Source organism: Schistocerca piceifrons, chromosome 8, assembly GCF_021461385.2.
Source record: "Schistocerca piceifrons isolate TAMUIC-IGC-003096 chromosome 8, iqSchPice1.1, whole genome shotgun sequence".
Classification (NCBI taxonomy): domain Eukaryota; kingdom Metazoa; phylum Arthropoda; class Insecta; order Orthoptera; family Acrididae; genus Schistocerca; species Schistocerca piceifrons.
In genome coordinates, this window is record NC_060145.1 from 163,926,525 (window position 1) to 163,940,022 (window position 13,498).

A 13,498-nucleotide genomic window follows, 5' to 3' on the forward strand; every position below is an offset into this window, starting at 1 on the left:
AATTGCTGTCGTATGTTGCTAGAGCTACTCTGAGATGAAAAGGTTGGCATACGAGGGGAATTCGTGGTCGCATCGAACCAATCCGAACTGACGAAAAAAAGAAAAGGTTCGCTGGGACCCAAGCACTGATCGTTCAAATTGCAAATTCGGCAACATCGGGAACCCTTCGTGCCGGCTTACCTCTGTTTCAGATTGCTGTCCCTTTGGCGACGCTAAAGACGTGACACTGCCCGACAAAGTGTTGTGTTATCTACGTGCCGCCGGGGTGGCCGAGCGGTACTAGGCGCTACAGTCTGGAACCGCGCGACCGCTACGGTCGTAGGTTCGAATCCTGCCTCGGGCATGGATGGGTGTGATGTCCTTAGGTTAGTTAGGTTTAAGTAGTTCTACGTTCTAGGGGACTGCTGACCTCAGAAGTTAAGTCCCATAGTGCTCAGAGCCATTTGAACCATTTTTGTTATCTACGTGAGCGAATGATTAACTGGTAAATAACAGTGATTGTGACTATATTGTATGCATTGAGCAATATGAGACATGACAGCAATGATTGTCAAAAGTTTTTAATGTCATTTTGCTTCTACTTATTGCGTTGTTTTACAACAGCCTTAATTAATTTAATGTTCCTTGCTACAGATCAGTAGCACATCTGAAGTCGACCGTGTCTGTAATGTGCACCCACGAATCCATGCCACCTGTGTGTCTAAATCTGTAACATTGATAGCAGCTGAACGATACGACACGACATAACAGCACCCGTGTTGAACAAGCACTGCAGCGACTACAGCCATCAAGAAACAAAGGAAATGTATTCGCATTTGCGAATATGAACCAACTTCGGCTGTATATAGGAACGACAACAGTGAAAATTTGTACAGCACTGGGACTCGAACGACATTGCACTTATGCATCCATGTCAACAGGAACACTGCATCGCACTCTGCTTAAAACAGGCACTGCTAATTCGTATTGATTCACCAATACCAGGCCTTCATTTCATTTTGAAAAATGTGTGTGAAGTCTTACGGAACTTAACTGCTAAGGTCGTCAGTCCCTAAGCTTACACACTACTTAAACTAAATTATCCTAAGGACAAACACACACACCCATGCTCGAGGGAGGACTCCAACCTCCGCCGGGACCAGCCGCACAGTCCATGACTGCAGCGCCCTGGACCGCTCGGCTAACCCCGCGCGGCACCAGGCCTTCGACTCTCAATAAATATGTCCTTTCTGGACGGGAATATATGCAACGAACGAGACATATGGAAGTTTGGAATTGGCCATGATTCGTGCTCGGATGGCCGAAGCGGTTCAGTCGGGCACTCGCGGAAAGCGGGAAATCAAAGTTCGAGTCCCGCTCCGGCACGAATTTTCATTATAGTCATTGCAGCATATAGTCGAAGGTGGTTCACATTCGCAACTGCGGACAAAATTTCCTATATGGTCGGTCCGAGTCGTCATACTTGGCAGGAGACATTATTTTCTAGGCGTCTTTAAGTGCTCACTGTGCTATCAGAGTTGAAAAGAGCGCCGTGCTATGATCGTCGGGCATACTCGAGACACTACCAAACACATCTGTCTAAAACTTCATCGGATTTTCACAGTGGTTACCATTTCGCCACCGATCGGAACTTACTTTCCGAACAGCCCTCGTATTATAAAAGAAGTTATATGAGCAATACTTTATTTAGCTATTTTAAAATCGCAACTAACACCTTGTTATGAGTGTCAGCGATTCGAGATCTCGTTATGCACTTATCATGTTTGATTCTTGAAACTACTTGCTCGATGCCAGAAAATGACGAGAAAAGAACAGCATGCCTATTGAAGGTGGGACATTTTTCTCTAGTTACATACTTCTGATGATATTCTAATGGAGGTACGCTGTTAAACTTTTTCTTAAAGACTGAATCACACTGAAAAACTACATCGATCCCTTTCCACCACAAAAATCCTCAGAAACTTCGGCTATGTTTATGGAGAGAAAGGAGGAAAGACACTGAAACTGTTCATGTTAGAGCTCATTTTCTACTCCTCTCCATATTCACATTAATCATGGGAAATATAATTCTAACAGAACGAGCCAGACCTACATAAAACATTGTCTCACATGAAATGTTCAAAATACGTTCTTGGTTACTTTTGGTTAGTGTGTACAGTAAGTTGTAATTCTTACTTCATCGCCAGTGTTTGTCATTAGAATGGAACGAAGGTAATGTTGTGACGACTCAATCGCTTGTATAGAAATGTCAAATGAATTGCTACAGCTTTAAAAAAAGGAAAATTAATTAATTAACTAACCTGACCTTTGACTTTGACACAAATCAGACAGGTACTGCATTTAAACTCTCTTTTGATTTTTTTTTTTTGCCTAGACGCATACATTTAAAATTTTTTCTTTGCCCGTCTAAGATATACAGTTATCAGTGAAAAAAAAATTGACCATAGATGATTATGATTTCTTCGTGGCTGCTGTAAAGAGAGAACGTGTTAGGGAAAGGATGAGTTGGCGGTCGGAGGTTTCCGTTTCTTTGGTTCACAGGGAACGCCAGGCAAAGTCGGAGAAAACCGCTACAACTCGAGATGAAGACTCCGTCTCTCTTGACAGCTAAAGTACTCACAGTCGCCGTAAGATTTTCTGGAAACACTTTCAGAATGAGAAGGTTAAACAACAGTGGCAGTGTGGTATCTTCTGACTAACAAACTGGCCGCTTAGGGAACGTCTGGAACACACGAGCTGACGGCGAAATATTGCGCGTCGTTCGGACCGTGATAGTAGCAGATTCGCTCTGTATTGTTAATTTGCGAAGAAATCACTATGCACTGTATTGCTAAACACACTAATAGTTGTTACGAAGGGCCGGGGATCCAACATAAAATAAAACTTCGTAGACGATATTTACCTTCTTTTTCATAAGAGAACTTCTTATTTTTGGTAATTGCGATTACAAGTTGTATCTCCTTCAAATTACGTCTATATGCAAACTTATCTGACCAAAAAAAATCTCGAATAGCCATTTCTTATCCCCAACAACAAAGAGCGTTGTCGTCACAGCAAAGAGCGTTGTCTCAATTACGGTAGCGCATCATCGCCGGTACTCGCAGCCAGAATATTACATTATGTAGGGACATTTCAATTCTTCTTATTCCTGTTATTTCGCCAGCATTGGGTAGATGAAATAATACACTACTGTCCATTAAAACTGCTACACCACGAAGGTGACGTGCTACAGACGCGAAATTTAACCAACAGTTAGAAGATGCTGTGATATGCAAATAATTAGCTTTTCAGAGCATTCGCACAAGGTTGGCGACGGTGGCGACACCTACAACGTGCTGACATGAGAAAAGTTTCCAACCGATTTCTCATACACAAACAGCAGTTGACCGGCGTTGCCTGGTGAGACGTTGTTGTGATGCCTCGTGTGAGAAGGAGAAATGCGTACCATCACGTTTCCGACGTTGATAAAGGTCGGTTTGTAGCCTATCGCGATTGTGGTTTATCGTATCGCGACATTGCTGCTCGCGTTGGTCGAGATCCAATGACTGTTAGCAGAATATGGAATCGGTGGGTTCAGGAGGGTAATACGGAATGCCGTGCTGGGTCCCAACGGCCTCGCATCACTAGCAGTCGAGATGACAGGTATCTTATCCGCATGGCTGTAAGGGATCGTGCAGCCACGTCTCGATCCCTGACTCAATAGATGGGGACGTTTGCAAGACAACAACCATCTGCACTAACAGTTCGACGACGTTTGCAGCAGCATGGACTATCAGCTTGGAGACCATGGCTGCGGTTACCCTTGACGCTGCGTCACAGACAGGAGCGCCTGCGATGGTGTACTCAATGACGAATCTGTCTGCACGTATGGCAAAACGTCACTTTTTCGGATGAATCCAGGTTCTGTTTACAGCATCATGATGGTCGCATCCGTGTTTGGCGACATTGTGGTGAACGCACATTGGAAGAGTGTATTCGTCATCGCCATACTGGCGTATCACCCGGCGTGATGGTTTGGGGTGCCATTGGTTACATGTCTCGGTCACCTCTTGTTCGCACTGAGGGCACTTTGAACAGTGGACATTCCATTTCAAATGTGTTACGACCCGTGGCTCTACCCTTCATTCGATCCCTGCGAAACCCTACGTTTCAGCAGGATAATGCACGACCGCATGTTGCAGGTCCTGTACGGGCCTTTCTGGATACAGAAAATGTTCGATTGCTGCCCTGGCCAGAACATTCTCCAGATCTCTCACCAACTGAAAACGTCTGGTCAATGGTGGCCTAGCAACTAGCTCGTCACAATACGCCAGTCACTACTCTTGATTAACTGTGATATCGTTTTGAAGCTGCATGGGCAGCTGTACCTGTACACTCCATCCAAGCTCTGTTTGACTCAATGCCCAGGCGTATCAAGGCCGTTATTACGGACAGAGGTGGTTGTTCTGGGTACTGATTTCTCAGGATCTATGCCCCCAAATTGCGTGAAAATGTAATGACATGTCCGTTCTAGTATAATATATTTGTCCAATAAATACCCATTTATCATCTGCATTTCTTCTTGGTGTAGCAATTTTAATGGCCAGTAATGTATTTTTCAGTGATCATCCCGAACTGCGCAACCACGTAGAGGCAACTGCCTGAGGTACATCATTCACGTAGCGTCCGGTACAGCGCAATGGAAGTGTCCCCACATGCGGAGTTGGCAGATGCCCATTTGGTGTACGGATTAACAGATGTAACAGTAGTGAGCCTCAGCGCTTGTATCTAAACAGTTTTCCAGAACGACGGTTCCTCGACAAGAGGTCGTTTGGAGTATCCAATCATCATCTCAGGTAGCATGGGAAGTTTGAGACTATTACTCGCGAGTGCGGAATTCCTGGAAGGACAGGGACATCTCAACTGAAGGAGGAATATCTTATACATAGATAGCTACATGACTACTCTGCGTTTCACACTTAAGTGCCTGTGGGAGGGTCATCGAACTAACTTCAAGTTATTTCTTTACTGTTCCTCTCTCGAACAAAGCGCGGGAAGAACGAAGAGTTACATCTTTCAGCGCGAGCTCTCATTTCTCTCATTTTTTTTACAGTGATCATTTCTCCTTATATAGGTGGGCACCAACAAAATATTTTCGTATACCGAGGAGAAAGGTGGTGAAAGTTCGTGAAAAGATCCCGCCGCAATCAAAAACACCTTTGTTTTAATGATTTCCACCCCAACTCACGTATCATTTTCACGACACTCTCCCCCCTATTTCGAGATAATAAAGAACAAGCTGCCCTTCTTTAAATTTTTTCGATGTCTCCCATCAGTCCTATTTGATGCGGATCCCACACCGTCAGCAATACTCCAGAGGAGGACGCAAGGTGTAGTGTAGGCAGTCTGATTAGTGGACCTGTTGCCTCTTCTGAGTGTTCTGACAACAAATTGCGGTCTTTGGAACTTTCCCCACAACGTTGTCAATGTGATAGTTCCAGCTTAAGGTATTCGTAACTATAATTCTTAAGTATTTAGTTCAGTTCACTGCCTTTAGATTTGTGTGATTTATTGTGTTACCGAAATTCAGTGAATTCCTTTTAGTATTCACTTGGATGACTTCATATTTTTCATTATTTAGAGCCAATTGCCACTTTTCGTACCATAAAGATACCTTGTATAAATCACTTTGCAATTGGTTCTCATCATCTGATGAATTTACGACACGGTAAATGTCAGCATCATCTGCAAATAATCTAAAATGACTGCTCACATTCTCTTCTAAATCGTTGTATAGATTGGAATGAAGGTTGTATACATGGAAGAACTCTGGAGATACTAGAACGTCTCAGATAGATTATATAATGGTAAGACAGAGATTTAGGAACAAGGTTTTAAATTGTAAGACATTTCCAGGGGCAGATGTGGACACTGACCACAATCTATTGGTTATGAACTGTAGCTTAAAACTGAAGAAACTGCAAAAAGGTGGGAATTTAAGGAGATGGAACCTGGATGAACTGAAAGAACCAGAGGTCGTACAGAGTTTCAGGGAGAGCATAAGGGAACAACTGACAGGAATGGAGGGAAGAAATACAGTAGAAGAAGAATGGGTAGCTCTGAGGTATGAATTGGTGAAGGTAGCAGAGGATCAAGTAGGGCTAGTAGAAATACTTGGGTAACAGAAGAGATACTGAATTTAATTGATGAAAGGAGAAAATACCGAAATGCAGAAAATAAAGCAGGCAAAAAGGAATACAAACGTCTCAAAAATGAGATCGACAGAAAGTGCAAAATGGCTAAGCAGGGATGGCTAGAGGACAAATGTAAGGATGTAGAGGCTTATCTCACGGGGGGTAAGTAGATACTACCTACAGGAAAATTAAAGAGACCTTAGGAGAAAAGAGAACCACTTGTATGAATATCAAGAGCTCAGATGGAAACCCAGTTCTAAGCAAAGAAGGGAAAGCAGAAAGATGGAAGGAGTTATAGGGGGTCTATACAGGGGCGATGTTCTTGAGGACAATATTATGGATGTAGATGAAGATGAAATGGGAGATATGATACTGCGTGAAGAGTTTGACAGAGCACTGAAAGACCTAAGTCGAAACAAGGCCCTGGGGGTAGACAACATTCCATTAGAACTACTGACAGCCTTGGGAGAGCCAGTCCCGACAAAACTCTACCATCTGGTAAGCAAGATGTATGAGACGGAAATTCCCTCAGACTTCAAGGAGAATATAATAATTCCAATCCCAAAGAAAGCAGGTGTTGACAGATGTGAAAATTACCGAACAATCAGTTTAATAAGTCACGTATGGAAAATTCTAAAGCAAATTCTTTATGATGAATGCAAAATCTGGTAGAAGCCGACCTCGGGGAAGATCAGTTTGGATTCCGTAGAAATGCTGGAACACATGAGGCAATACTGACTATACGACTTATCTTAGAAGAAAGATTAAGGAATGGCAAACCTACGTTTCTAGCAGTTGTAGACTTAGAGAAAGCTTTTCACTATGTTGACTGGAATACTCTCTTTCAAGTTCTGAAGGTGGCGGGGGTAAAATACAGGTGAAACGTCCCCTTAGAAAAATTGTACATGACTGTGTTTAAACAGACACACAATATTTTTAGCGCAACGCAATCTGACTTTCATAAATCCCTACAAAAGAATGGCCCTGACTGACATTAACCTATACCTTTCACAAATCACTTACCTCAACAAAAATCTTCGTTACTCGAACTACTGCAATACAGCGAGCGCCACTACTGCCAGCTAAATAAAAGATTCAAACTACTGAAGGCACTAACTACTAATAGGCATAGTTAGCAAAGGAAAGATTTTGATAGAGAACAAACAATGTATTTACCTTACTAGTGTTCAAAAGTCATAATATATATAGCAGTTCATGACATCCAGTCTTACAAATTTCAAAACTCCGCCATCACTCTCCCCACATCCACCACTGCTGGCGGCTCACCTCCAACTGCGCAACGCTACGCGCTGTTCACATCCAGCTGCCCAACACTAAAATGGCAGACAACAATGCAAACTAGCCACAGACTGCACACAGCACAGCCAGTGATTCTCATACAGAGCGCTACGTAACGTTGCCAATAAGAAAACATGAACAGCCTACTTACATAGCCCCCATGCTCCCCACAAAAAAATGTTACAAGTGTTTTGGGCAGTGGCCAATAATGTTTTGATAAAATTTTTCATAATTACAATAACAAAGATATCAAATGCACACACTTATTGGTACAATGTTGGTCAAAAGCTAAAATTTTCTCACAGTCCATTATGACAGTCCTGATCATTCATCACAGTAAAATTGCAGTGTTTTTCTCAAAGTCTGGACAGTAAAAGAAAATGCACACAGAAGTAGTGGATTTCCATGCAGTCTTGAAGAAGTAGTGTTGTCCTTGCAACGGAAAGACAGTGCTGACTCTCGACATGCAGACAGGTAATGGGCCACACCAGAGCAAACCCACAGTAGATTCAGTCGAAGTTATGAAGAATACTGGTAGGCAGGTCATCACAGAGCAGACCCACTGTAGTCCTGGTAGATAGTATGTTATTGGTGGGCCACCAGACGTGCAGACCCACTGCAGTCTTTGTAGAAATAATGGTACTGGTGAGTCAGCAAAGGTGTAGACCCACTGTAGTCCTTGTAGAAATAATGGTATTTGTGGAGCATCAAAGATGCAGACCCACTGTAGTCCTTGTAGAGATGGCCAGCAGCCATCTGTTGTGACTGTGCAGGTACACAATCACCATCGAAGAGTCTTTCAGAGAATATAACAAGTCCATAAACCAACACTTGTGCACTCACAAAATTTTTTTTGAAATGTCCTTAGAACCAGCAATGTTGTCATCCAGTCCCTTGCTGAATTGTTAACACACGTGCAAACACTATCACTCCCTACTTCTCACATATTGTCCATATACTATGACCAACAGAAACGTGTGCAGTGAAATGGAACTTACAAGTTAATAATATGATGAACTGGTGTCAATTACAATTTTATAACATAAGAATACAATTACGAAGGTACAAAATACATCATAAAAGAACAAAACAATACAGATAACATTTGTAGTACAGGCTTTACAAAAGAATCGAAATAACATATACATCAGTGTTACAGGAATTATGACATGAGTACATACATAAAAGATCAGAATAACTTTCGAAACATAAACTTCACACATGAGCGTTAAAACAGAACGGAATAAGTGATTCTAAACATCTTTACAAAGAAAATAACATATTATCAGAAAAATTCTACAACATAACTCTTATTAGCTAAACACAGTAAGACAGGAAAAACCCAAATTCACATAGTGTAATAACACAAAAATACAGGACAGGGTTTGTTTTCAGTGTGACATTTGGTACTGCAGTCCACCCCAAAACTTCATTACATATATCTTTCCTCTTATTTCAACATTTGTTTCCACCAAAAAAATCCTATCCAAGCATGCTTTCTGTATTTATATGTTCACACATTTCTTACCTCATTATTTATTTTCCATTGTCTTACCTCGTCATTTATTTCCAAGAAAATCCTACCTAAACCTGTTGTCCCTAAACCCTACTTTTTTGTTCATATCCTCTTTCAAAATACTTTTTTGACCAAACCATTTTCTTATAGCTTCTCAATGCATTTCTTCCAATTCATCACAACTCGTTCTCTTATATAGTCTACTCCCTATTAAGCTAACTTAAATCTACTGAGCTCATATGCTAAACTAAGGGACGAGGTAATGCAGCAGCGCAAAACAATTAACACAAGCAGCAACGATAAAAAATGCCAACTGGCAAAGCAAGCAGCAAATTCAACATCACAACTAATATGACCCAATGTGCAGCAACAAGAAAAATAAATCAGTAGTAAAACAGGCTTAACAGAGTAATGTAAAGTGAAATTTAGTAACGCGATGCCTGGCAAACAGCAGCAGCAAATGCAATAACTTATATCTAAACATGACATAGCTCAAGCAGAAAAAATATTACACTAAAGACAACAATGCAGACAAGGGAAATGTATATTCACATCTTAATGTCTATGTAATTAAAGTGGTGCACCACAACTTATTCTACAAGAAATATTACCAAGTAGTTGAAAAGAAAATTATGTATGCAAATCCTGTAAAGGGAAATGATTATTTGTGCTCTTTTTTCTAAGAAAGTACATCATAAAAGCACTCTTTACTGGGTCTGTAGACAGAAAATAGTGATATTAGTACATCTATTAAATTTAACCAATGCTGCAGTGCAGCTAGAAACTTGATATTAAGCAAAATGAGCAAATATATATATAAAGCAACATATGATACGTCATTCACTAGGCAAATGGCATCTCCAAAGGCAAAAAAATTCTCTCAACTAGAAATACAATAGATGTAAAATGTTTCTCATCATTTCATTAGGCATTTTAGTAAATATCGTAAATTAAGAGCTCCACAGTGTAATCATATGTTTTCAAGTTTGAGCGTGTCGTATTTGCGATGCTTTCTACAAAGGAATGCCAATAGTGAGGATAATGGCCCCTTTTTTTCCTCCACCTGTGCCTCTGAAAGGCACACACTAATCGCTTTTTTCCAGGCGACTGTTGCACAGCTGGGTGCCCATGACTCATTACGTGAAGGTGGTCACTTAACTTTCTTACTGAAATATTTACAACACCAATTTGCATTACAGTGACAGTCTCATTAAAAAAATTTCACAGGTCGAGAATTTGTGTTGTAATGTGTAGAAACAAAATCCTATGAATATAACAGTGTGCAAAACATTTTCGCCTGCATTGTGATACATTCACGCATTTACACACATTTCATAACTCTTAAAGTACGATTCTTGGTTTCCAACATCCTTTTTTACAAGTCAGAGTCCCTAACCACTACTCATTATTCCTTACCTTATTACACATATACATATTCGTCGACACTTCTTCAATATTTCATCTTAATAAATACGTAGCATAATCAAATTCCTCATATAACATCAGCTTATTGATAATAAACATACCTCAACAGCATAATACACATCGTCGTCGTAAAAATAACATCATTACACCTCAGTCAAATCTCAAAAAGGTCGTAGCTTTCTGCAATAATATCAAAACCTAAAAAAAATTCTCTGCTCATTTCAATAGTGTCATCTACCTCAAACGTACTTTAAAATCATGCTCCCTTCTCTTACCAAATACATCATTCAAAGCTCTTATAGTATCACAATGGTTCTGAAAAAATATGAAGAGTTCACAAAGTACAGACAAAATACAATTTCATAAGTGTGAAGTTACCCAACTGTGTAATTGCGTAAACATCTGTCACTGATGTAGTAAAATAAATATTTGTCTCTCTCAGTTAAATGATCAGATAGCTGTGTAATTCTGTGTTAGAGAAATATGGTACTGATGTGTAAAGTTGTATAAGCAGATACCATATTAGCTAGGGCTCCTTGTGTTTGCCAGACACATGGTACACAAAGTAAGCGTGTACCCCCCTGAGGATTAATGTAATTATACTCTCAGGTGTTACAGATTACAGCAATGGAATGAAATGTATCACGGAAAACCTTTGTATCATTGTACTTCAAATATCTTTAAAAATAAATGATTTAAGTACAAAATTAATCACTCAAATACGTGTACTGTAGCGCTAAACTGTGTGTCTTGTTGTAAGATAATCTCCGTGGAAGTGTTGTAGTTATCGTCCTCCGAAAGCTAAGTTCTGCAGAAGCCAATGTACTTACCTCATGATAAACAAAAGTGAAATGCTTTGCATATAGATATCTTAGTTATTACGCTTATTTCCGTGATGAAGAAAGTACTGTGCTGTAACGTATTGTTGTGCTACGGAAAAGGCAGTTTCATTGTAGCTATACGACAAAAGTTACTACTAAAGCATGTTTTACTTTCCAGAATAATACAGAAAAACTGTGCAGATATAAAACAGAAACACTGCAAAAGCAACATTGTAAATTGTCACTCATTAGTAGCGTCGTGATAAAATCGTGTAGCTGTCACATAAACTAACCACTGTGTCATCTGGTATCTCACTGAAAGTACTTTAAATCCAGAACGTATTTTCAAGTAAACCAAAATGTTGCATTAAAATCTCATTAGCAGTGCCAGTATAGGTTCTAAGTATGTAAGCCTGACAGTCATTACGTAATCGTGCAACTAACAAGCAAGAATGTACAAATAACAACACTGTGTCGTCTGTTCACTATAACAATGCATTCGTAATTTCTGTTTAAAAATGTTCCCTACGTTCTAGACTGGATAGTTAACTTCAAAACATTGTTGCATGTTAACAGTTTCTCAGCGTGACAAATTGTACTAGTAGCGTGAAGTAAAAAATTATATGGCAAAGACTAAGTTAAAAAGCAGATTATCTTTCAATAAACGGTTTTACATGTGAAATGTGGTGCAATCCTTTACTCTTCCTACTATGCAGAGCTCCAGCTTCAACGGAATTATCATGTGGTATATGGTACATCAGTAAAGAATGCTCAAATTTTTCTCAAGGTTAGCGTCTATGTTATTTTTCTCTGAGCCAGCCGGCGCACGTGGCTGCCTGCGGTGCGAGTCATTGTCTGTATCTTTGTTGGCGCACGTCGTTATTAGGATTAGGAGACCATACTTTTGCAAATTCACCTTGTCTAGAAGGCCCTGCCCTGTTTGAAGCTCGCCAGTTCTGATGGAATTCAGGTCTGTCGTTTTGTCGGTAGTTTACATATTTTCTTGTTTGTCGGTCATGTGGTGGAGAATTTCTCCCGGAATCGTAACTGCGTGGTGGACCGTTGCGTCTGAAGTTATTCTGTCTCCCTTGATAATAATTATTTTCGTTCCTATATTATCTGTTTCTATGGTTATATCTGTCATATTCATTACTACGGAAATGCGATCTTTCTCTGTAACTATTAGTCTGCCAGTGGTTGTCATATGGGTGGTGTCTGTTTTGTTCACGATTTGCGTTGTAAGAATAGCCTTGTCGTGTCCAGTTATTATTTCTTTCATCGCGGAATTGTGACGGATGTGACCTGTAATTGTTGTGTTCCTGTTTTCACGTTCCGCAATTGTCAGTGTCAATTTCTAATTCTTGTAAGAGTCCCTGAAAAACTTCAGTGTCGTCTTTGCAACGTCCTGCCAAAATAATATGTCGTAAATATTCAGGTAGTTTGATTAAACAAATGCGGATGAGTTCTGAGGGGCTGTATGGGTTTGACAGGTACTGATTCTTGTGCAACATGTCTTCAAAATATTTCACAAGACTGGAAAATTCAGATTGTTCGAAATGTTTCATCATTATGATGCTATGTTTTACTCGGTCTTGTGTAGCTTGAGACCAATATGCTGAGAGGAAGGCATGGTAAAACTCTCCTTCACTATGGGAATAGTGAATGACCAATCGCATTCTTACAGCTGGTTCATTCTCTAAATAGCCACACATAAATTCTAATCTGTGCTCTAATGACCAGTTGGGAGGAAAACAATGAGAGAATTGATGGAGCCACGCTTGTGGATGAATGTCGTTGCCAGAATTCTTAAATGTTTTAAATTTACGTGTAGTAATGAAGAGCTTATAGTCAAAATCATCGTGTCAGCGAGTCGCACATCGCTCATCGTTACTTCGTTTCGGCGGTTCCATCTCAAAATCCAATGCGCCTTGCCAATTTCTTTCATAATTTCCGAAGTGTCCTGTGTTACTATTTTGTGGTTGTTCCGTATTTCTACGTCCCTCTGCCCGTACTGGAGCGCGAGTGTCCTCTGAAATACGTAATTCTTGTATTACTTGTGCCAGCTGATCTTGTACTTCCCGGATTTCTCTTTTGTACTGTGTATTGATTTGATTTTGATTTTGTTTGAATTTTCTAATTTGTTCATACTCTTCAGTGTCCGTGAAGGCTACAGGTCTTGTGTCATTCAGATCATCATCTACCTTTGAAGATAAGTTAGTGAACTGATCTGAAAGTTCGGCTACTTTATCCGATAGTGAAATTAT